At 40.8% G+C, this 25,688-nt stretch overlaps 1 protein-coding gene across 6 annotated transcripts in view; it reads left to right on the forward strand.

The window, feature by feature from the left end:
• L3MBTL4 (L3MBTL histone methyl-lysine binding protein 4) overlaps nucleotides 1-25,688 on the forward strand; it is a 404,316-nt gene that overhangs the window by 1,042 nt on the left and 377,586 nt on the right. The window lies entirely within an intron of this gene.

Consider the following 25,688-nt stretch of genomic DNA (forward strand, 5'->3'; position numbering starts at 1 on the left):
CCTCTCTGGGCTGATGGCCCCGACAAGTGTAGCGTGCCCGTACTGGCGAAGGCTTCGTCCCCCCGCTGGCTTTCTCTCCTTGTTCATCTCCTCTCTGAGTTCTGCCCAGCCGCGGTGCTGAAGCCCAGGGAGTGCACGCAGGGCGGGCGCCTTTGGGCACGGGACGGTGGGTAACTAGCTGTGCCCCCCACCCCGGAAGTGCCCGCGGCAGTTGCCCTCCGCTGCTCTCGGGGCCTTCTTGGACCAGCAGGGCCCTAGGTGGAGGTGGGCCAGCACACCTGGGCCAGCGCCGCAGTTACCTGCGGCATTGGTGTGAGCCTTTTCTTGAGGTCAGGGAACTCCGGGTGGGTTTTGTCCCCTGTTTTTGATCTCCCCTAGTCATTGGTTAAAGTCCATAGAATGTGCTTTATTTTAGATATGCCTTTATCCACTTAATGCGCCAATGCACCAAGATGGAACTAAATAAAAGAAGGCCTTTTTCATGGTTATTGCTGAGACTACTCTGCGTGATAGCCACGTGCAGTCAGCCTGTCCCCGCGGTCTGTCCTGCTGGGCCATTTCCAGTGAAGACTCACTCTCACTTCAGGCTGGTTTGGCCTCCACTAAGACTCACTAGCGGCACTGTGACCTGGATCCCACTGTTGGAGCTGTTGGAGAAGGGGCTTGTGGCAGGCTCCAGTTTCAGTCCTTGGCTGAAATAAGTGTAGTGGAGTCTCTTGATGTTTTCCAGTCCCCTTGACTCAAAAAAGATTAAAGTGACAAACAGGAGGTGCTAGGGTGGTGCTAGGGTGGAGTTTGTTCCTGGTGCTGGATAATGTCAAGAGCATTTGGCTCTTCCCAAGATGTGAAAACTGCCAACTTCAGTTATTCTTCAGTTATTCTAGAATTGGGAGAAAGGGTTGAAAGAGGAAACATATTTGGAACATTCAAAAAGATTGGATATTACTACGCTGACTTGATGTGTAATCATTGAGAAGGAAGATGGACTTAAAACTGCCATTAATTGTGCTCATAGATGTGAGGCAACACTGATGGGTTTGCATGCCATGTAGCCCTTGACCGTGGAATTGTTTAGTTAGCACTTTTCTGGGAATATTGAGGTCAAAAGAAATATTAAGCTTGGCCTACCTCTACAGTGAGCTCTCAATCTGCTTCCTAAGAAAGAGTGTTGGTGGCAAGGTGATCTGGTGAAGACAGAGTTAAAGAAAGTTAAGGAATTGCTTTACTTTTCACTGTAAGGAGAAATAAGTGTATATGTTTTTAAGTCCATCGTAAGAATCTTAGGTGAGCTGCACCATCTGTATACTTCACTGTGGTACCTGGGTACCTGTGTGATTTGTATCTTAAATTACACTTCTAATTCCTCTGTAGTGATAAGTAATGAGCCTCCTGTGCTTGGCATGGTATTTTACATGTGCTTAAGTGCACACTGAACAAAATATTCATGGGATTGAATCCATATGTGAGCGGGCAACTGCTGAGTAGAGGCAGTGAGTGATAAAAGCAGCAGATAGGGAGATCAGTCTGATTATGGTGGAAGATTTGCAGATGGAACACCCGGAAGTTCTTCCTGCGAAGAACAGGCAGACCCGAAAGCCACTGCGAGGAAGGTTGTGTAGGAAGCACAGCACACATCTGACCAAGGAAGCCCCAAGCCTTCTGCCCCCCAGTGCTCCTTCAAGTGTGTCTGGGTTCCCTTTCTCTAGAGCTGAAGGAGGGATTGAATCTCCATTAGATAAGTGTTAAGTCTTTTGGTTAATTATTTTAATAAAGATTGCATCTGCTGGTGGCCTGGGGGAGTTACCAGGAGGGCCAGGCTTGGTGGCTTGGGAGCAGGGTGGAGCACCTGAGTTCAGTTTATAAAATACTGAATTGAGTGGGACACTGAAATGGCTTTTAATTGGAGAGAACCCTGTTGTTGGGCCAGGAGAAAGCCAGCTAGGAAATGCTCAGCACTTTTAGAGTTGATAATAAAAAGCATGTGACAGGGCTAGTAAATTAGCACAGAGACAAAAGAGCAGTTCTGTGACATGATCCAGACAGGGAAGGAGTCAAGAGAGAGAAACCAAGAAGTGGTCAGATGGGGAGGAAGACTGGGTGTTACAGTAACAGGAAGCCAGTGGAGGGAATGCCAAATTGGGTCTTGTCAGTTGCTGATGAAAAATCCAAACTGAGAAGATATAGTTGAACTTGGCTGGAAAGAGGTGATCTTAGCGGTAACACTTCAGTGTGAGCTGTTAGTAATGTTTTGCTTTCTGTTTTAGGAATACAGATGTCCTTTCATTTGAATAGCATTTTCTGGTTTACAAAGCATTTCCAACTTGTAGCACTGGTAGAAATATTTTGAGGGTAGTTTATTATAGGAACATACCTCCAAGTGAAGAAAACTATTTAGGTCCATGAATAGCCAATGTACTATTTACTACTTCAAAAAGGCGCATGTAGCAAGCAGTGTAAATATCACTATTATCTTGTACTTAAGCAAAATAAAGAAAAACAGTGAATTAGAAGATACTTGGGAGAAATGAAACTCTCCAGTTCCTTCATACAGATAAAATCATCTTTTGTTTAAGCATTTGCATTATTATTATCTTTTTTTAGAATAGTGTCTTAGGAGAATTTATCACTATTTTGTTTTGCAAATACAATTTTCCATGGTAGCAGTGGAAAAATGAAACCTTAACTCTGAGCCCATCTGAGTTGTCATAATTCCACTCTGCTGGCCCTGAGTGTGCCCTCTGGGGAGGACATCACTGCAGCGGGGGCCCTGCTCAGTGTCACCTGCTGAACCTTTCTTCTTCATTTTGTGTTGATTTGAACTCATGTGAAACATTCTCTAGATGAGGCCAGATGCAATGAGTCAAGCTTGGAGAATGCTTATGGATCCCTCCTGAAGATGGATGTGAAATGATAAAAGTGTGGTTGCTGTTATAATTAATAATTGGTTAATAAATTGTTTTGGAAAGTATTAGGTAGGGGCTGTGGGAGGCAGAACAGCAGTGCATGCATCTCTTTCCTTTGTCACTATAACTAGCCAGAGAGCACATATTTAACCAGAGGGACAGATAGTACAACACTTTGACACAAACTATTTTGGTATCTAAGCTATTATGGTAGCTTTTAGGATTATTATGATAATAGCTTTTTAGATTAAATCATCTTTGCCCCACTTATTTTTCTGAGTAAGGGATGAATTAAGGAATTTATACAGTGGTGAAGCATTTTTATTGGGTGTCCACTTCGTGTAAGTTGTGTGCTGTGTGTATGGGGTGACTATGCATACATGACCCCTGCCTTCATGGAGTGTGTAGTCTGATGAGGGGACAGATATAGCTAATCACGCAAACACATGAATAAGTGCAGACTCACACAAATGCAGAAGTATACGATGAGAAAGACTGGAGTGCCTAATGTGGATTTGCGGGTCAGAAAAGGCTTCTGAGGATGAGTAGCCCCTGGCCAGTGGGCGTCGGGCAAGAAAGAAGTTCAGACAGAGGGAAGCTGGGAGAAACCCCAAGGGGGAAAGAGCTTGGTGCACTGGAGGGAGGGGAAGGAGGAGAAGGCCCTGAGCAGGAGGCTGGAGAGCCGGTCAGGGTGGAGGGAAGCCATGGGAGGACCAATTAAGGACAGTGCATTTTATTTCTCCTGCCACTGGAAGGCTCTGAAGAGTGAGGAGTACACGTGGTCTGCCGTGTGCTGGGAAAGGCCACTCTGGCTGCCATCTGCACAATCTTTTGCAGGTGGCAAGATGGATTAGCAAGCCATTGCACATGTCCAGGTGGGAGTCAGGGAGGTGACCTTGGACCAGGGAGGTGGGTGTGGAGATGAATAGAAGTGAAGGGACTTCGGGAGTATTTTGGAGGTTGAATTTATGAAATTGCTGATGGATTTGTGGGGAGGGGGAAGGAAAGAGTGCAGGATTACGCCTCTGATCTCTAGCATGAGAAGCTGGGTGAATTTCTGAGATGGGAACACTGGGGAGAAGCAGACCTGGTAACTGCTTCAACCATTTTTCCAGTGTGATATAGGTTACTTTTAGGGATACAGCTTGGTATGGTTGTGGTAGGTGTCAGGCACCCCACACTGTGCTAGGCACATGGTTTTGGAGTTTAGCAAATGTGGATGGGCTTTCCTCCCCTTTCCTGCGGCCGTGGGTTTTGGTATTCATTAGTCCAGACCAGCCCTTATGGCCCTTCTGAGTTTGAATAGCCAGTCTGTCTGCAAATGGGCACGTGTACCCAGAGACGTGCAGTCCGAGAGCCTGCCATCAAGAGCCTTTGTGGTAGCAATTTCAGTCCTGACGCGGAAGGTCTGAAATCACTGGATGTGCTTCATGGACCACTTCAATGACTCAGTGTCCCCTCCCATGTGGTGTCCCAATACTGATCCTGACACCAGGACCCTCCGAGTCCCTGAAGGGTCTCTGGTCCTGCAGTTATGAGCCATTGCTTATCCTTCATGGTCCCTTCTTTTGTGAGTACATCAGACTTAAAAATGGGACTTTCTTGAGTGACAGCATTTTAAAAATAGCATTTGGTCATTTTTATTGGTATTGTGATTTCTTTCTAAATAAAAGCCAAGGACCAGATTTTAGCCACAATTTCAGGCCAGTGTGAATGATCTAGGCTAGTGCTGATGTCAGCCAATGCCCAGTCCACATGTGAGCAGATATTCGGCCCCTGGCTTTGGTTTTCTACTCTGGCCTCGCGTGGTACATTGACCTGGTGCTGTTCAGCAAATGGGGTTAAGACCTAAATCCAGGCTGGCAATTTGCGTGTCTAAAGGCAGGTAACTGAGTGAAGCAGGCAGATAGACAAAAACAGAGACCTCTTGATCTCACTTTCCTTTTTCTCACCTTTGGAAACTGGGTGTAGGTACTTGTCAACTATAAGAAATTCCTTAAGTACAAGGATGGTGAGAGGGAGAAAAATCCCCCAGTGCTGTGGAGACGGTAGGGAGTGGTGAAGACTATAGCAAACCGGGGATCTTATATGGTCTAAAGGAGGTAGTTATTATTTCAAAAATAAACAACAAAACTCAAGTTGGATATCTGCACTTTTTAGAATGTGAATTCTCCTTATTTAAAAATGCAGTCTCACATTTTTTAGGCCACTGCTAAGATAAACAGAAAATGTCTGCTGACCAGACGCAGTTTGTGGTCTGCCGTCTACAGCCTCTCACTGGTGGGGTCAGCTGGATGCACTCACTTCTAATCAGGTCGGTTTTTATTTACCATGAGTGCCTTTCTTATTTATGATGATGTGGAGTACCAGCAAACATGCTGGCTTCTCAGGCCCCTGACTCCTGCTGTGTGAGTTTGACTTGACTAAAGGTGGGAGTCGGGCGGGAGTGGGGAGCCGGGCCAGGCCGGGCTCTGCAAGCACGTCCTGCTGCAGGAAGGGAGAGCTAACATAGTTCGGGCCCAGTCTGGATTGTGTAACACTTCCATTCATGTTTATGTGGAATTTTTCTCAGTTATTCCCATTAAGACTACTTTGTGCAACGCATGGACACTTTGCTCTTGTGTGATTGGAGTGTCTCCTGTTTCTTGTGGGCTTTTGTACATTTGTACCTGTCTTTCTGGTTGTGAATTTTCCTCCTCCGAGAAGCCTCCAAGCCTCCTTAAAACTAGATGACACACTTGTGTGCTCTCCTACAATGATGTACTGTCACCCACGATGTCACTCTGAGGTGTAGAGCTTGACTTTTTCTGTGTTCTCCAGAAAATTTTTAGGCTAAGTCAAGGCTTGTTACCATGTATTTCCAGAGCCTAGCAATTGCCTGACACATGTTAGACACCCAGAGAATAAAGGTTGAATGATTTTGAGTCAGTTAGTGACAGGTTTATACAGGAAAGAAATAAAAATTCTGAACACTTTGGGATTCCATGAATAACCAGCTAAGACTTTGGGTTCTACTGGAAATGTAAGCACTGACCTCTCAGCTGTTCATTTTATTATAATTATGGTCACATATCAAAGAAAATACAAAGGTTCTATGGTTTTTGCTTTATGGCAAAGAATATCCTTTAATTCCCTATCATTATACCCTTTAGTGCTGGTCCTAGACGTCATAAAGGTGAGTTACTAGAGAGGTCATCATAGCACTTTCAAATCTATATTTTATGCACTTAATTTCTGAGGATGGTTAGAACACAGATTCCTCCCTCCCGCCTCCTTCTCTTCCAAAACTGTGAGCTTGCTATGATTTTATTCCCAGAAGATATGTGACTGTTTTCTGGGCAGCCTCGCACGTGCAATTCAGCCTAGAAGAGGAGCCGTTAAGGTGAACAGAGCAAGAATTTAGAGGAGCGTCTCCCCTGCCAGCCGTTGCCCTGGTCTCTGTGTTTTGTGTGAATGGCGATGCCCACCCGTTTACTGCAGTCGATCATTAGTAAGCTTTAGGGCCACTTTATTCTTCTACTGTGAGGACCAGGAGAATATCATCGTCAGTCTTTTCAGAACTGGCTTGTGTGTGTCCAAAATAAACGGTGCCCATTTCTAAGGTGTAAATGGTGAGAGGACAAAGAAAGGAGCCCAGGAAGGGCGCAGTTACATGCTTATCACCACCATGATGCGCGGAGTGTGAGGTTAGTAGGCTTGGCTTTAAGTTGGGTTCCTGTCCAAATAAGTTGTCTTTCAAGTTTCTAGAACTTTCAGCCCAGAGTAGCTGTAACTTCTATCCTAGGCCAGCTTATGAAGAAGCTGCTTCTGCCCCACAGTTAGCAACTTTGTAAGTTTTGTTTGTTACACGTTTGGACTCAGCATTTTTTTGTGTTTTATGGAGTTTAGAAATAATCTCATACAGGGTTTCTCAACCTTGGTACTGTTAACAGATTGTGCGTGTGTGGGCTGTCCTGCACCTTGTGGGATGTTCAGTGGCAACATCTCGGGCCTCTACTCACAGGATGTCTGTAGCAACTCCGCCTCTTCCTCTGTGACACCCCAAACTATCTCCAGACATTTCCAAATGTCCCCTGGGGATGGGACAGAGGGGTTAAATCATCCTGGGTTGAGAACCATTGATTTAATTCAGCCTGTTTTACAGATGATAACAACAGAGGTTGGTTGTATTAAACAACGCATTCAAGGTCAGAAGTCATCATGTCAGAATATGAATCAAAAAGCAAATTATCCGACTTGAGAGAACTTCTTATCAACTCAAAACTAATTTTCTGTTGTAAAAAATAGTTCCTGTGGTAGTAGGTGGTCCCTGTTGATTCTTTCTTGCCATGACTTGCCAAGTACAACTGCCACTATTGTTGATCAAACTGTGGCAAAGACATATATTTTTAATAGTAGTTCAGAGAACTGATTTGCCCACATTTACTCATCTGAGTAATGGCAGAGCTGGAACTGTGACTTGGCCTTCCTGAGTCCCAGTCCACAGGGTTTTTCTATTATGTTGTGTCAACTTTTGTTTTCATAGCCAAGTTTTGCAGTAAAGTATTCAATAGCTTGGTGAATTTTGTTCTGGAGTAGTAATTCTTTGTGTGCTTGCATAGTTGGGAATTACAAAGCCAATGATACAGATATCTGCTGAGAGTGTATTCATTCATTCCATAGTGTTTATTCACCGTCTGCTTTGGCGAGGCTGTGCCAGGCTGGGGGTGTTTGGGATATGAGAAAGGGCCACACAGACAGAAATGCTGGTCCCGTCCCAGGAGACTCACAATCGAGATGCAAATTCACATTGCATTATATTATAGAAGACTCACTGGTTCATTCATGTATTTATTCCTTCAGCTGCATTTCTGGGTACCTGTGATGTGCCCAGTGTTGGCACGAGGTCCTCAGGCCTTTCTGCCTAGGACGTACCCTCACTGTTCACAGGAAAGCTGGCAGGGGCTGCGGCGTGCTGGTCAGGGGCCCTCGGCCCCAGTGCCTGTGCTGAGCGGGGAGTGCGCGTGCCTTCCAGAAGATAGAGTGAGAATATCCTCCTCAAGCCCTAGTTGACAAGCACCGTTGTTCTGCTCCACAGATGTCCATCAGGAGCTGATTGTGGACAGTTGCACAGCGGCAGGGCTGAGTTACCTGCCCGCCAGCTCCAGTCTCTGTCAGCTGGATCAGACAGTGCCCCCCAGAGACCCTGTGTTACAGACAGAAGGAAAAGTGCAAGGTTTTAATTAACCCCTTGTAGGGATGTGCGCTGTCTTCAGTGGTGGCATTATTTCCGTGTTGCTTATGTGGCCACCGTTGGCATATGGCACACAAGAAGAAAGATATATTTCACTTTTTAGAAATTGAAGAAATCTCTGTCCTTGCCTTTGAATGTTCTCATTGAGTGTTAGTTACATCGCAAGTGAAGATAATAAAGCCACCAAAATATATATGCCTTTGTGCATGAGGGTTTTCCTCAGCCTGAGTGTTTAAAGATGCCAGTCAAAACCAAAAATAAAAAGAAAGAGCTTATAAATTATTTTGAGACATGATTTAATTCACTCACCTTCTTTAAATTTTTCTTATTTTTATCCCATCCACTTCAGAGTTACCATAATGAAAGTCCCGATAGTTAAATGAATGCAAATGTCCCTTTTGTATCCCTCCTTAGGATCACACTTTCCTGCAGGCCATGAGGATCTTCTGGGACTAAAAGTAAGGACACCTTTGAAAGAGGTTACAGGAAATGGAGCTTTTTATCTTTGCTTTGTTCCCGGAACCTGAGCTTACCTGCACCACTGCCAGGCGTACAGATAAAAGCTGAAATAAACGAACAACAGCATAGGGCGCACGGATCACCTGTCTCGCTTTGCACTTGTTTGTCGAACCTAATGTTGAGAAAACCAAGGTAGAAGAATGTTCCTGAATGTTTATGGATCAGAGGTTCCAGCTTTATCAGACTCTTTGATGACAAATACTTGTAATATCTCTTTTGGTATCCTCAAATGAAATTAATAGGTAAATAACTTATTGACTTTCAAAAAAGTCAATACAATGTGCATAAATAACAAAATGAGAAATGCATGTAAGGCAATTTATAGCAAAATGATATGTGTTTTGAAATGTTTGGATATGATTAGGCTAGAGAATAAAATGAAGTAGTTGGATGCTTGTACTTATTCGTGGATTCACTGTGAAGGTGACCAGTGAAAGTGCTGATACAGGTGGATTGTATGGGGAGGGGGGGTCTTTGAGCAGCATGTGCTATATGACGTCATTTTCTGAAATGGTGAACAATATTTGCTAAAGTTCTGCACAAAACAAAATAACATCTTTTGTCAATTTAAACATAGATATTAATCTTTTATTTCATAAGCATTTTGATAATCTCAAAGTTATCTTAATTCTCCTAAAATTTCAGCCTTACAAAGAAAATATGAATGGATATTGGTTTCCTCAATATCTAATGATAAGCATTAATGACTAAGCATTAATTAGCATGAATGACTAAGCATTAATCAATCTACCAAGCATTATTCAAATTTGCTAACAATTAAATTTCTGATTTATGTACTTTATGGCCAACACTTCTTCTGTGTGACACTAGAGGTTAAACCTTTTGTTTTAACTTAAAGTGAGTGAATTTTCTGAAGTTGGAATGGGCTGCCTTGTAGATAGATTTCTACAGAATTGAGGGAGGTGTTCAAGCTGAGTGACCATTTGTATAGACGTTATATAATATTTGTGTGTGTGTGTGTGTGTGTGTGTGTGTGTGTGTGTAAGGAATTGAACTTGTTAAGACTGAGTTATATGATTTTATTATATCAGAGATGCTTATGTAATTCCTAGAAGGCCAGAATGATTTATAAGACTTGGAAGGGTACTTAGAAGTTTTCTATTCTTTCAGGCCAATACAGGAGTCATTTCTATGGTATCCTTGAAGGATGGTAATATAGACTATGCTTAGAATTTAAAAAATGTTTTGATTAGTGGAACATCAGTAGAATAAATATACAGCTCTGCAAAGTAATTATTTTGAAGAGATTAAAATAATCTGAATATATAAATTCTGGAATTTTGTTTTCAAGAAAGTCCTGTTTAAACATTTGATGATGTAGGTATCTATCATTATGAGAAAAACAGGTAGCAGAAATTCATGTCTTACCGGCCTAGGCTTACTGCCTCTTGAAGCCATGGGTTTAGAGAAATATAGCACTAGTTTGAAAGTTATGTCTCAGCTTTCCTAATTCCAAAGCAACTTCTCATTGCCGAGGTGTGGGTTGAGGTCATAGCTGTGCCCTGTTCACACCTTGATAACGCTGCACCTGGGTTCCAGTTATGGAGCTCTTTCTGGGCCATCTTCTACCGCACCCTTGTGCAAACTGACACTTTTCTGTACCTTTCTTACTGCCTTTGTGCTCAGTTTGTCCTGGTTTTGGTGATAGTGGAGGCGTAAACATGCGGTATGTGGAAATGCTCTTCAAAAATTGGAGCTGCGCTGTGGGCATGCTGAGGGCACACTTTCTCTATTGACTCTTACCTTCAAAAAGTGAGAGGCTTCTCAGTATCCTGTGCCATTTTTATTTTACAATAGGAATTAAGAGAGAAAATTAGCTTGATTACATGGGGTATACCCATACTGGGTATACCCAGTTTGGCTGTAACATGCTAGCCCTTGTAGGCTGTTTTTCCTCCTCATTTGTACTTTATCTCTTATAAATTGTACTTTAAATTTTATAAGCTGTCTTCTTGCCCAGTGCGGTGTTGTCCTGGGCACTTTCTGAGGTTTGGGGTGAGGGTGGGGGTGAGATTGGAGTCTAGTACAGTCTAATAGTTTGAATATGCTGTAAAAAGTAACAGAGACTCAAATTCCCACAAAGTGATATTTTAATGGTATGTGACAGCTAGTCAAAATTCAGTCTGAAATATAACGTATCAAATGAATATGTAGTGATATCTATAAATGGTGCTTATAAGGACTAAAAATTAATATGTGCCATGTGCTGATATTATACACCCACCTACCTTCACACATGAATATGATGATTTTGAGTTTATTGTTGATTTGGTAGTCATTATTGCCTGTGAAATATATAAAGGCATATTTCCCCTGGGTTCAGTTTGCTTGCTGCTGTATAATTAAAACCAGATTGTGTTTAAAGGGCAGGGCATATGGTCTTACGAAGTCTTTTAACCAGAAAGGTGAGAATAGGCTGACAACATTAGGTAGCTTAAAATTGTGTCTTGCTCCACAAGTGCACATTGAGGACACATTGTAAGTCTCAGCTTTTGACACTTGACAGTGCCGACGGAAGAAAATATGGGAGTCAGGATTGCCTCTGTCGCTGTCTGCACCGTGGGTGGTGTTCAGCACCGGGTGCCTGTAACAGGTGGCTCTTCTCGCTGAACCCATCTGTAGGTTACACTTCTCTGGAGGTGTGCCTTGATTTTGGGAATGAGCATCAAGCCATTTTCTTGATTACTGCCTGTGTGCAGAGCTTTTGGGAAGCTTTCCAAGTAGTTTACAAAAACCAGATCCACAGGGTTTTACAGTAACTCTTCTTTAATATCATCTCTAGACTTTCTGTCACTTTTTTTGTCTCTTATTTCACTCTATATCCACAGGCTAAGTGTAGAAATACCCGGGCAAACTGCATTCAGTGGTTTATCAAACTAATTTGGGTTTACACTGAATAAGATGCAATGGAAGCAGAGAAAACTGGCATATTAAATTGTTTAAGACTTTCTGGGTTTTAGAAGTTAAGACTGACTCTTTGAATTTTAGAAGGCTTACCAGTAGTCTAATTTTGGTAGACTTAACATAAAAGAAATTTTCAAGGTCCTAATGCAGAGCATTCTAACTTGGGGTGATTTTCCACCACATTTCTTTATGGCACTATATTGGGTGTATTTTAAAGGCTTGTTTGGTATTTCTGTACTACTTTATACTTTTAGAAATCCATATAGATTTCAGTTATTTTTTTTTTTAAACATGTGCTGATGTTGCTACACAGTGATTTCCCAAGGTCAGAATTATTAGTGGCAGTTAACTCCTGGCCATCAGTTTTTAAGATATCTTTGTTTTTATTTTAAAAAATTTTAAATATAATAAAGACACTGTGTTTTTCAGGTGATCAAATACTCAGAATTTCTATAGTAGAAGAAATGGTTTGGGAGGGAACCAAAATTATTGGTATTCTGAATATTTTGGTATATCACATAAAGAAAATTCATATGAGGGGTCATGTCAAGGTTATCTGAATAAACTGTACTCTGCTAATTCTCCATTAGCTATATTACCTAAAAGAATTAGAGTTTGCGATTACCTAAGTTGTAAGTATAGAGAAACTTGACATTTTACTAGCCTTTGAGAAGATGGCAGCTGCTAAACTTCCTTTGCTAAATTATATCCAGTCAGTTGAGATAAAAATGAATTGAAAATAAATGGTTATGGCTGACAATTAATATGCAGTTAAAAACCCCTCAAGAACAAAGCCATTTGCACAGTTAGGTGGCACTGTTTCCTTTTCTTTTCAAAGGTTTGACTAAGTGTAATTAAGGTATAAAGAGGTTTCATGTGGCCTTTTTTAGATCTAGCCAGATGAAAATCAAATAGGAAAAGTACATTAGAAACCAGTGAGGTGATGTGTTTGATGTGTCACTGAAGCACATCTTCCAGCCCACCAGCAGAGAGTAACTGGTTGTTTTAGGGATGCTGAACAAACATTGGGGTGCTCCTTGGGGTTGCTCAAAGGCAGCCTTTGGGTCTGGAAGGTACCCCGAGTAGGTGAAGTGGCCTTAGTTTAAGAAGGGGACAAGTGGTGGGCTCATGGTGCCGGGATGGATTGCTGTTGTGTGGAAGTTTCAGTCCTCTGTTCATTCCCCATCCCCTACAACAGAAGTCTGAAATCCAATTCTTTAAAAAAGTGCGTAATTCCCTGGGTTTTATAACAGCGTGAGGCACAAACAAAACATCTGTAGGCTGAATGGGGCACAGATCACCAGTCTGAGACTTCTGGCATATGCATTTGCTAGGAGCAGGAAGACCAGAAGGCTGCGGAAAGGCCTATTTCAGGAAGTTCAGAGCCCCTGACTTTTCTTTGCCTCTCTGATGGATAGAGAATGGGTGATGGGCTCAGCTCCCTGGAGAAACCCAAAGGCTGACATGAGCCCAGGCGGTCCTGTTCTTGCTGCTGGCATTCCAAACCCCAGGGTAGGAGGGACAATCCACTCAGCACGTGCAGGTGGACAGCACACCCCCACCTGCACCCCCACCTGCAGTGTCCAGCACTCCACTGTCTTAACCTTCCCCAGGTCATTCTCTTACAGGGCTACTGCTCCCTTTTCTGTCTTCTGACCTTTTAACACGCAGTATCTGAAGCAGAGGCTTCCAGATTTGGGGCTGTTTTCTATACCAGTAAAAGTATATGTGATCTATAGAGAGTTGCCAACTTTTAATTTTCCATGTACAGACAAAAAACAAACATGTCAACGGAAAATAACCCAAACCCTGTAAAATATTATAATTTAAAGAGGTTTATTCTGAGTCAAATATGTGTGACCATGGCCCAGAGAGCCATACCCAGGAGGCCTTGAGCAAGTGGTCTAGCCATAGTTGGGTGACAGTTTGGTTTTATACATTTCAGGGAGACAGGAATTACACACGAAATCATAAATCAATACATGTAAGGTATACATTAATTTATCCCAAAAAGGCAGGACATCTCAAAGTGGGGGATTTTAGGTTACAGGTGGGCTTAAAGATTCTTTGATTTGTAATTAAAGAAATAAAGTTTTGTATAAAGGCTTGGTATGTTTTAAGTTAAGATATGGAAGTCTGTTAATCAGAGACAAGCAACTGGACACATACTGGACATATACAAAGACTCACATGATCTGTTAAGTAAATTGATGACCTGCAGGTGTAGTTTAAGCTTTGTCTTCTGTAGCCTTAGGCCTGTTAATGAATTAACAAAGGGTATCTCCAAGAAGGGAGGGGGCATGTCTTAGCTCCCTTTTCATGGCCAGCAACTCAGCTTTAGGGTATTTCTGGGGTCCCCTTGGTCAAGACAGGGTCCCTTCAGTCAGCTGGGGTGGGGGTTAAGATTTTATTTTTGCTTGTACATGCTACCACATGTTACCTCCTTTTAAGGTCGCCTTAACAACCAAAATGTACGAGGGAAATTATCTCAGAATAATGAAGTTTTCTTTCTAAGAAGTATAGGTGGGAATCTTTATCAAATGGACACAATGAAGAGAAGGAGTTATTGTGGAACTTCTCAGATGTGAAAAGTTTTAATATAAATTTTAGAATAGTTTTTATGATACCATACTGTGAGCAGTTGTTTGTTTTCTTGACAGATTTTTCAATTTGGGGCTCTTTGGACAGTGATATTCAAAATAAAGGTTCAGATGTCCAGTTGTTCTGGTACTTTGATTTTTTTTTTTTTTTCAATAACAAGTGTTGGAAGAAAAACCAGTTACGCATAGCTTAGACAAAAAGGGACAGCAGTCAACACTAGTTTTCTCAGCTTATTATATAGTTGGCATAATATAGGCTCTTAATCATTTTCTAAATAAAATATTGCACTTAATTGCGGTTTTTAATACTTGTCCCCCAGTCTCTTGCATTGCATATTCAGAGATGTGAAACGCATACCTGGTTTTGCCCGTTGACAAGGTTGTCGATAATTTGTCCTGGTCCTTCTGTCTGATTAGTGCTGCTACTAACTGCACCCCTGTCCTCTCTCTCTTTGGTGTCTCAGTTCATCTGAGTTTCATCTTAGTTATGTATTTGGTTACTCTGCTCATGCTTCATCAGCATTTTTTGTTTAGTTTCTCTGAATTCCTAAACATTCATTTTTACACTTAAAACATTTGACTGTTTATTGAGTTAAGCAAACATTAAAAAAAAATTCCCTGCCTAGCATTCACTCCTTGTTTAGCCTTTTATAGCTGTGTGAATGAGGGCAACTTAGTTAATGCACCTCAGAAATAGGGTTTTTGTGAAAATCATGTGATTTTCTAAACATAAAACATTAGACGTGCTACTGTTAAGTAACTGTCAAACTGATTGTCTGTTGTTAGAAACACTTATGATGGTGATATTGACCCAAATGGGCAACATATTTAGCTATGCTCTGCAGAAATGCTGTGTTTATTTCCAAAAAGATAAGTAAACACACGCTGAGAAAAGCATTCTTTTTCTCAGGAAAGTCACTGTTTGCCTTTGCCTGTCTGAATTACCAGCCAGGTTTTCATGGGATCACAGGGTGCTTCCTTGATAGTTGTTGGAGCTTGCATGTGAAATCCACACCTTGTTGAATCTTATTTGTTGAGGGAGCAATTTGTGTTACTCTGGTGAATCAAGAGGCATGAAGCACTGGCCAGACCCCGTGGCCAGTGGTAGACGAAGCACTGGGGGCCTGGGCTGCAGAAGGCGCAGTGCCAACCCCGCTGGGAGCACCTCCTGCTTAGAGCCTGAGGTCCCGAGTGGTCAGTCTAACATGGTATAGTCAGGAGTTCAAGCTGATCTATGTGATGGTTTCCCTTTGAGTCTTTGGAATCACCCATGCGGCTGCACAGTAACTGTTTAAAAATTGTTCAAATGATATTAAAAGAGTGGTTTAATCTTTAAAAAAGAGGCTCAGAATTTTCATTTGGGAGATCTTTCTCATGAGTGAATGCTTAAATACCAAAAATTCAGTTTCAGAATGTGAACTAGCTTCATTCCTATAAAAAAATCAAAGTTGTGTTTTATTTCTTAATTCATATGGGTTTGTTTGTTTTTTTTAAACACTGGACAGAAAAAGCATCCTTTAATATGCATTGTGAATATGCCAATTTTAGTACTGGAAGTGCTTGGGATCACATAAATGGTCTTGCTCAATACTTAAATTATAAGACTTTGGGAAAGAAATCATTTTACAATGTTTTGTTCTTTTCTGCTTCTTTATTGTAGATCATATCCATGGGAGTTAAATTATAAAAATAATCAAAAGAAAACTGAATATAAAATACCCATGTGATATGGTAATGCATTTAGCTGCTATGCAGCAAAAATGATAGCCATATCTCAATTTTTACAGTGTTTGATTATGATTTTACTCCTCCCAAAATGAAAGTTACCTCAGCTTTTCAAATCCTGCTACTACTGATTATATTTTTTGAGACCATGATTAAAATTAATACGTCAAACATATTGCAGTGCATATTTTTAGTACTGAGAACAGTAAATTGGGTATTTAGGCACACATGCCACAAGTTTTGTGTCAGACACATCATTTACTAATAATACACTTACAAAAATAAAAGAAAGTTCCCTTTCCTCCTTTTTTCCCACTTATATATCAGTATATATACCAAAATAGTATATATTGCCCCATCAACTATTTTGGTCATCTTTGCCAAGAGAAGCTGGAAGAATAATTGGTGAAATATGTGGAAAGCAGAATATGATGGATAGGAATAAGATAGAGGTCAGGCAACCTGGCGAATCACATGATGGGAGAAACAAGGCTGTCTGTTCATGAATAACAATGATGTGTCCATATCGAAGTTGATCCTGGAAGTAACAGTCTCTTATGTTTTATAAAGCAGTGGAATAAGACATCAGAGCAAGACATCTACATGTATGTCAAGATATTGAGATAATTAATTCTGTAAAGAATGATGTATATTTTTCTATGTATTGAAGGGAGGATAAATTTATTTTATGAGATTACTTTTGCAAACTATGTAAGCAAATGATCCTCTATCTCATCTAGTCCCATGGGTGTGCCCTAAAGGAAATTAAAAATAGTCTAGTATGGGAGAATTGAAGCCAGTCTATATACTTGGTGGTGAGGTGGGATTTCGCTCTCTTTTAGGGGTTTTTGTTTTTAGTAGATTTACAAAATTGATGTATTAAGTAAATATAGTGGCATTATTTCAAATTGAGATATTCAGTATTTGGTGTAGAATTCCTAGTTACTTTATCCCACAAATAATGGGCGCCTGGCAAGTATCAGTCACTGTTGTGGGCATTTGGGTACATCACTAAACAAAATGGGTGAAGATCCTCTATGGGGATATGTCCTAGTTGGGGAGAGGCTGTTAATAACCAATAAATATAAAAAATAGGTAAATTATTTAGTATTTTAAAAGGTGACAAATATTATGGAAAAGTGAAAAAAAAAAGTAACATAGGGTAAGAAATCCTGAGAGTGCTGGGTTAGGGGCAGACTGTTGTGTTGAAAGGGTAGTGAGGAAACACATCTAACCCAAAAGGACTCATTCAGACTTAGGGTAAAGGGATGAAAAACTATATCCCATGCAAATGGAAATCAAAAGAAAGCTGGTGTAGTCATTCTCATATCAGATAAAATAGACCTCAAATCAGCAAAGGTAAAGAAAGATAAACATGGTCATTATATAATGGTTAAGGGAACAATTCAATAGGGAGACATAATAATCCTAAACATTTATGCACCTAACACAGGTGCACCCAGATTCATAAAGCAAACCCTATTTGATCTAAACAAAATGATGAACAGCAGCATCACAATAGCGGGGGACTTCAACACCCCACTGACAGAACAGGACAAACCCTCCAAACAGAAAATAAACAAAGAAACGATGCACTTAAATAGGACTCTAGAACTAATGGGCCTAACAGACATTTTAGTTACCCCCAAACTACTGAACATATATTCTTCTCATCAGCTCATGGAAGATTTTCTAAGATTGATCACATCCTAAGCCACAAAACATGTCTCAATAAATTAAAAAAAAATAGAAATGATATCATGTATCTTCTTAAACTACAGTAGAATAAAATTAGAAGTCAATACCAATAGAAACACTCAACCCTACACAAGATCATGGACATTAAATGACTCATTGCTGAATGATTATTGAGTCAAGGAAGAAATTAAGATGGAAATCAAAAGATTCTCTGAACTAAATGACAAAGGGGACACAAGTTATCAAAATCTGTGGGATTTAGCAAAAGTGGTTCTAAGAGGAAAATTCCTAGCCTTAAATGCCTATATCCAAAAGACAGAAAGATCACAAATCAGCAATCTAACGAATCATCTCAAGGAATTGGAAAAGGAAGAGCAAACCAATTCCAAACCCAGCAGAAGAACAGAAATAACTAAGGTCAGAGCAGCACTAAATGAAATCGAGAACAAAAGAAGATTTTATACAGAAGATTATTGAAACAAAAAGTTGGTTCTTTGAAAAAATAAGCCAAATCAACAGGCATCTTGCTAGATTAACCAGAAACAGAAAAGAAAGGCCCTCGATAACAATCAGAAATGAAAAAGGAAATATTACAACTGATACCATGGAAATATAAAATATTATCTCTGAATACTGTGAAAATTTCTATGCACATAAACTTGAAAATGTTGAGGAAATGATAAATTCTTGGAAGCACACAACCTTCCTAGGCTCAATCAGGAAGAAATAGAACTCCTGAACCAACCAATTACAAGCAACGAAATTGAAGCAAGAATAAAAAAATCTTCAAACAAAAAAAAAGTCTTGGATGAGATGGTTTCACAGCAGAATTTTACCAGACCTACAGGGAAGAACTAGTACCTATACTGCAGGAATTACTTCATAACATTGAGAAGGAAGAGGAATCCTCCCTAACTCATTCTACAGAGCCAATATCATCTTGATACCAAAGCCAGGAAAGGACACAACAAAAGAAGAAAACTACAGACCAATATCTCTTATGAATATAGATGCAAAAATTCTCAATAAAATCCTCACAAAGTGAATTCAGCTGCATATCAAAAGAATAATCCACTGCAACCAAGGGGACTTCATCCCAGAGATACAAGGATGGTTCAACATATACCAATCTATAAATGTGATTCCCCACATAAATAGAAGCAAAACAGAGACCACACGATCTTCTCAATAAAAGGAAAAAAAAAGCGTTGAAAAATTTCAGCACCCCTTTATGATAAGAACTCTTAATAAAATAGGCATAGATGGAACATACCTCAAAATTATAAAAGCCACATATGACAGACCCACAGCCAGCATCATGCTGAATGGAGAAAAATTGAGAGCATTCCCACTTAGAACTGGAACCAGACAAGGTTGCCCACTGTCACCACTACTATTCAACATAGTACTGGAAGTCCTAGCCAGAGCAATCAAGCAAGAGAAGGAAATCAAGTGTATCCAATTGGGGAAGGAAGAGGTCAAACTATCACTCTTTGTTGACAATATGGTCTTATATCTAGAAAACCCCAAAGATTCTGGCAAGAATCTCCTGGAATTGATAAATAAATTTAGCAAATTCTCAGGTTACAAAATCAATGCGCACAAATCAGTAGCATTCCTTTACACTAACAATAGTCAAGCTGAGAATCAAATCAAAGACTCAGTACCTTTCACAATAGCAACAAAGAAAATAAAATACTTAGGAATATATTTAACCAAGCAGGTGAAAGAACTCTATAGGGAGAGCTACAAAACACTGAGGAAGGATATTGCAGAGGATGTAAACAAATGGAAAAACATCATGCTCATGGATTGGCAGAATGAACACTGTTAAAATGTCTATACTACCCAAAGTGATTTACAGATTCAATGCAATCCCCATTGAAATACCAATGTAAGTTTTTGCAGATCTAGAAAAAAATAATTCTACACTTCGTATGAAAGCAGCAAAGCCCCTGAATGGCCAAAGCAACCTTAAGCAAAAAGAACAAATCACGAGGCATCACTTTACCAGACTTTAAGCTATACTAGAAGGCTGTAGTTACTAAAACAGCATGGTACTAGCACAAGATCAGAGACAAAGACCAATGGATCAAAACAGAGAACCCAGATATAAAACTATTCTTATATGGCCATCTGATCTTTGACAAAGAGACAGAAACATACACTGGGGAAAAGAATCCCTTTTTAATAAATGGTGCTAGGAAAATTGGATAACACTCACAAAAATTAACTCATGATGGATGACAGACTTAAACATAAGGCATGAAACTATAAGAATTCTAGAAGAAAATGTTGGAAAAACTCTTATAGATATCAGCCTAGGCAAAGAATTTATGAAGAAGACCCCAAAGGCAACCATAGGAACTTCAAAAATAAATAAGTGGGACCTGATTAAATTAAAAAGCTTTTCACAGTGAAGAAAACAATAGAGTGAATAGAACAAAATGGGAGAAATATTAATATTTTCATGTTATACATCCAATAAAGGACGAATAACCAGAATTTACATAGAACTCAAGCAAATCAGCAAGAAAAAAATCAACCCTGTTAAAAAATGGGCAAAACACATGAACAGAAACTTTTCGAAAGAAGATAGACTAATGGCCAATAAACATGAAAAAATGCTGAACGTCTCTCATCAGGAAGATGCAAATTCAAACCACAATGTGATATTACCTAACACCAGTGAGAATGGCTTTTATCGAATAGTCCCAAAACAACAGTTGCTGGCATGGATGTGGAGACAAAGTAACATTTATAAACTTTTGGTGGGACTGCAAACTAGTACAATCTCTATGGAAAGAACTATTAATAAAAGTAGATGTGCCATTTGATCCAGACATCCCATTATTGGATATTTACTCAAAGGAAAAAAAGTCATTTTATCAATAAGACACTTGCACTAGAATGTTTATTGCAGCACAATTCACAATCACAAAGATGTGGAATCAAACCAAATGCCCATCAATACAAGAGTAGATCGATAAAATGTGGTATGTATTCCGTAGAATACTACTGAGCAATAAAGAAAATGGTGAACTTTTTGTAACAACCTAGAACTGGAGACCATTCTTCTAAGTGAAGTATCACAAGAATGGAAAATCCAACACCATATGTACTCACTATTAAATTGGAATTAATTGATCAACACTTGGGCACATATGGTAGTAAAACTCAACAGAAATCAAACAGGTGGGAGAAGGGAGGAAGGGATGGGTAAATACACTCCTAATGTGTATAGTGTATGCTATCTAGGTGATGGGTACACTGATAACTGTGACTCACACTGTACAAAAGCAATTCATGTAACCAAAATGTTTGTATCCCCATAATATTCTGAAGTTAAAAAAAATAAAGAAAGGATAATGAGAAGGCAAGAAAAGAGCAAAGTGGACAATGTCTGGGGAGACAGTTCCAGGCCCTGTGGCCAGAGGGTGTGGGCTCGGTGGAGGGACAGTAAGGAGACTGTGAGCAGGGGGAGGGAGGGAGGAGGGATGGGGATGCTCTGTAGCCATGTGAGGATTCCGTATTCATTGTGAGGGCAGGGGTGGGGGGTGCCCTGGCAGGGCCCAGGCAGAGGTGACAGGGATGGAATTGTGCTTAAGGACAATCACTGGTTGTGGTACAGGCCGAGGTCCCAGGCCCTCCCCAGTTAAGGACCACTGACCACTGCCACCTGGGCCTGCCTGCTCTGTGGCATCTCCTAGGCCTCAGCAGCCTGTTTGGGAGGACCCAGGGTACCTCTGATCATAGCAGGTGTCCAACTGCCTTGGGCCTGGCCCCCCTTGTTCCACTTCTGAGCTGATGATCTGGTTCCAAAACAAAAAAGAAAAAGAAAATCTAAACTAAAGAAAAATCCACAGACTTTTTATTAATCACACAAATAAACCAATACATACATTTTTGCATAGCCAGGTAATTGCATGCTTCCCTTTCTGTGCACTTTCATTGTCTTCATTCTAGGTCATCCTTCCCTCCTCCTCTCCTTCCTCTTGGCCCACACAGTGTCCCCCGGCTCCACTGGACCTCACTTTCCCACACAACAGTCCTCTGAGCTCAGCGGGGAGAGGCTGGTCCACTGTTTGTGAAGCCTTTTGATTTTTCCATGCTGGGATGATGGACCATAATTTATTCTGAAATTTCTATATTTTTAGGCATCAACGTTTTTCCTCTCAAAATTTGTCTTCAAGCAATGCTGATACATCCATGAACATTTTTTTATTCAGCCATTCTCATATTATTCAGCAGTAAGATTTTTGGTTTTTTCTTCTCAGGTAATGCCAGACAATCATCCTTGATATGTTTGTTCTGCATACTGGTGCTTTTGTGTTCATGGTGTAGGTTCCCAGGAGTGGATTCTTGGGATGATGGGCATGTGTGGTTTTTATATTAATAGATCTTTTCAGATTGCTGTCTAAAATCATATCTCATTTCTACCAGCAATGTAAGAAAGTGCCTTTCCACTCACATCTCTAGTCATAGCTCTTTAATTTTGGGGGAGTTCTGATGGGTACAAAAGGATATCTAATTGTTGTTTTAATGTGTATTTCCTGGAGTCTAGGGAATTTGAGCTTCTTTTCAGCTATTTGTTGGCTGTTTGATTTGCTCCTCTAAGCCTCCGTAACTCTAGGTAGTGTGCCTATACCTTTATGTTTTGTTCTATCAATTTTTTTATACTATCTGTTGACATTTTCAGGGGAAAGATGACAATTATCTTTATACTACTTCCTCTCTTCTTCTTTTCAGAATAGGTACTGTCTGGTTCTTTAGGCTCCACACCCGTGGGGACTGGGGGCTCTACACCCGGCCTGTCCCTGCCTCCCCCACTGCCACCCCGCCTCTCCTGGCTGCCCCTGCACACTGTGAAGAAGTTAGCAGAGTTGGTCTCTGTCATGGCCACGTCTTCTGTGTTTTGCCCACTAGACAACTCTAAAGGCTGAAAACCAGTAAACTGTGTTTAAAACAGAATATTAAAGCAGAGGGCTCAGAAATACCATTTAAACTAGAACTGCTCAAAAGCTTCCATCAAAGTGTGACAAATGCCAGTCAAGAACAAATATGCTTCTGCTCCCATAAACGCTAACTTTGTGTAGATATTTAGGCAGTATTTCCTCTTTCACTCATACCAATTTTTTTGTTTTAATAAATGTTAACTAGTAAATACAAATTACCCCAGAGTGTGTTTATATAGTTAATTTTCTGGGAAGATTTATGAGATTGTATTATGATTTGGGTGCTCATATGAGTATCCTAGTTTGAGAAGCATAAATCTAACCATTTACTTCATTTATAGACAAGGGAATGGTAGCACAGAGAGATAATATCCTCAGGTGAGGACATCCTTTTTCACTGTCCCACTGTGGTTCCCAAAAGCTGAATTTGGTAGATGATATATGCTCAGGCCCAACTGTATTTCCAGCCTTGTTTTCTCTTGAGTGTGGTCCTGCCTAAAACCTTGGAGTCATTTCTCTTTCTCCGAACTCCAGTCTGTCACCAGTCCTGGCTGCTCTGCCTTTGAATCATATCTGGAATCTGGCTCACCCTCCTGACCTGTAACGCTGCCCCCCAACCCACCCCATCTCATCATCTCTTACCTGGCTTATCAATACAGACTCTTTTTTTATTTCATCTTATTATGGGGGTACAAAAGTTTAAGTTATGTATATTGCCCATGCCCCCCCTGCCCCACCCTCCTGAGTCAGAGGTTCAAGCGTGTCCATTCCCCAGACAGTGCGCATCGCACTTATTATGTAGGTATACACCCATCCCCTCCTGCCCCCCCATCCTGCCCGACACCCAACTGGTGTTATTCCCAAATGTGCACTTAGGTGATGATCAGGGAAACCAATTTGCTGGTGAGTACATGTGGTGCTTATTTTTCCATTCTTGGGATACTTCACTTAATAGAATGGGTTCCAGCTCTCTCCAGGAGAACAAAAGAGATTCTATATCACCGTTATTTCTTATAGCTGAGTAATACTCCATGGTATACATATACCACATTTTACTAATCCACTCATGTATTGATGGGCATTTGGGTGGTTTCCACATCTTTGCGATTGTGAATTGTGCTGCTATAAATATTCGGGTGCAGATGTCATTTTTAATAGAATGTCTTTTGTTCTTTTGGGTAGATGCTCAATAATGGGATTGCTGGATCAAATGGTAGGTCTACTTGTGTCTGTTTAAGGTATCTCCATATTGCTTTCCACAGGGGCTGCACTAGTTTGCAGTCCCACCAGCAGTGTCTGAGTGTTCCTGTCTCTCTGCATCCACGCCAACATGTATTGTTTTGGGACTTTCTGATAAAGGCCATTCTCACTGGAGTTGAGTGATATCTCATTGTGGTTTTGATTTGCATTTCCCTGATGATTAGAGATGGTGGTGGATAACAGACTTAAACCTTAGGTGTGAAACTAAGAGAATTCTAGAAGAAAATGTGGGAAAGACTCTTATAGACATTGGCCTAGGCAAAGAATTTATGAAGAAGACCCCAAAGGCTGTCACAGCAACAAAAATATAAATGGGACCTGATTAAATTAAAAAGCTTCTGCCCAGCCAAAGAAACAGTCAAGAGAGCAAACAGACAACCTACAGAATGGGAAAAAATGTTCGCATGCTACACATCCGATAAAGGACTGATAACTAGAATCTATTTAGAACTCAGGATAATCAGCAAGAAAAAAATCAAACAACCCTATCAAAAAGTGGGCAAAGGACATGAATAGAAATTTTTCAAAAGAAGATAGAAGAATGGCCAAGAAACATATGAAAAAATGCTCAACATCTCCAATACAGACTCTTAAGTGGCCTCCCAGTTTCTACCCTTGCCGTCCGTAGGGGCCCCTGAGGCCTTTTCTCTGCTCAGAACACATTAGCCTCATTCTCTTTCGTTCATTATAAAGTGAAAGTCCTTTCCAGGATCCACAGCATGGCCCGTGGCCTGGTGAAACCTCAGCCTCCCTGGGCTCGTCCGCTGCCTTCTCCCCCTTTGCTCACCCTGCTGTAGCACGCTGGTTTCCTTGTCCTTCCTTGAGCAGGTTAAGGAGGAGACACTGCAGGACTTTTGTCCTCCTCTTTGCTGGGAACACTCTTCACACAGATAGATCATTTTTTCATTCCCTCATTGCTTTGTGTTCAAATCCTTATTAGAGAGGCCTCCCTGACTTTAGCACTGACTGGTTCCTAGAATAATATTACATATTTATTTCTTTATGTTCTGTCCCCTCAATGAGAACGTGAGCTCCACAAAGACAGGGACTTGCTTTGTTCTCTGCGGTGCCCAGAGCAGCGCCTGGCACGTAGCGAGCGCTCAGTGAAATAGCTGAGCGCGGACGCATCTTGCGATACGTGTTTCCAGTCAGTCACCGATTCCCCAAACATTCATGGCATGCCATCTGTGCCAGGGCGTTTGCTCTCCTCGTAATGCCTTTGCTCGTAGTGTTCACATTTTCTGAAATGCCTTTTGCCTTTTTCTGCTTGCTGAACTCTTTCCTTTTCTTCAAGCTCGACTTGAATGCAGTTTCTTCAAGGAAACCTTCGACCCCCAAGTTGCAGTTAAGCGCTTTCTCCTCTGCCGGCCCGTGTGCTGTCTGTAGTTCTGTTCTGCACGTTCTGCCTTGTGTTGCAGGTTTTTATATATGTGGGTTATCTCTCCCACGGGATTGACAGAGCCCTTAGGAAATCCTGATATTCTCCCGGGGCTTGTTCTGGGGCTTTTGCATGCTAGCTACTGGTGAAATGCTCATTGAAATGAATTATGTGTGGTATTTATGCCTTTACCCATGACTTAGATTTAGAGACAGGTTCAAATCCCAGCTGACTGAAGGAAGATTGGAGATTTTGATGTTTTCCTAAAGATAATATTAGAAATCGAGGGACTGGCAGATGGACCATACAGGAATTGAGTTCATATGGCCTTTTGGAGAGGAATAGGAAAGGGTATTCTGAAAGTAATGTTGGGCAAAGATTCTTGCCTTCAGAAGGATTAGGAGTTAATTTATATACTAATTAATAATTGTGGCTTCACATATGGAAGAACTTTGAAATAATAATTTTACATTTTTATTTTTCATTATTGTG

Source organism: Lemur catta, chromosome 16 (assembly GCF_020740605.2).
Source record: "Lemur catta isolate mLemCat1 chromosome 16, mLemCat1.pri, whole genome shotgun sequence".
NCBI classification, from domain to species: Eukaryota; Metazoa; Chordata; class Mammalia; order Primates; family Lemuridae; genus Lemur; species Lemur catta.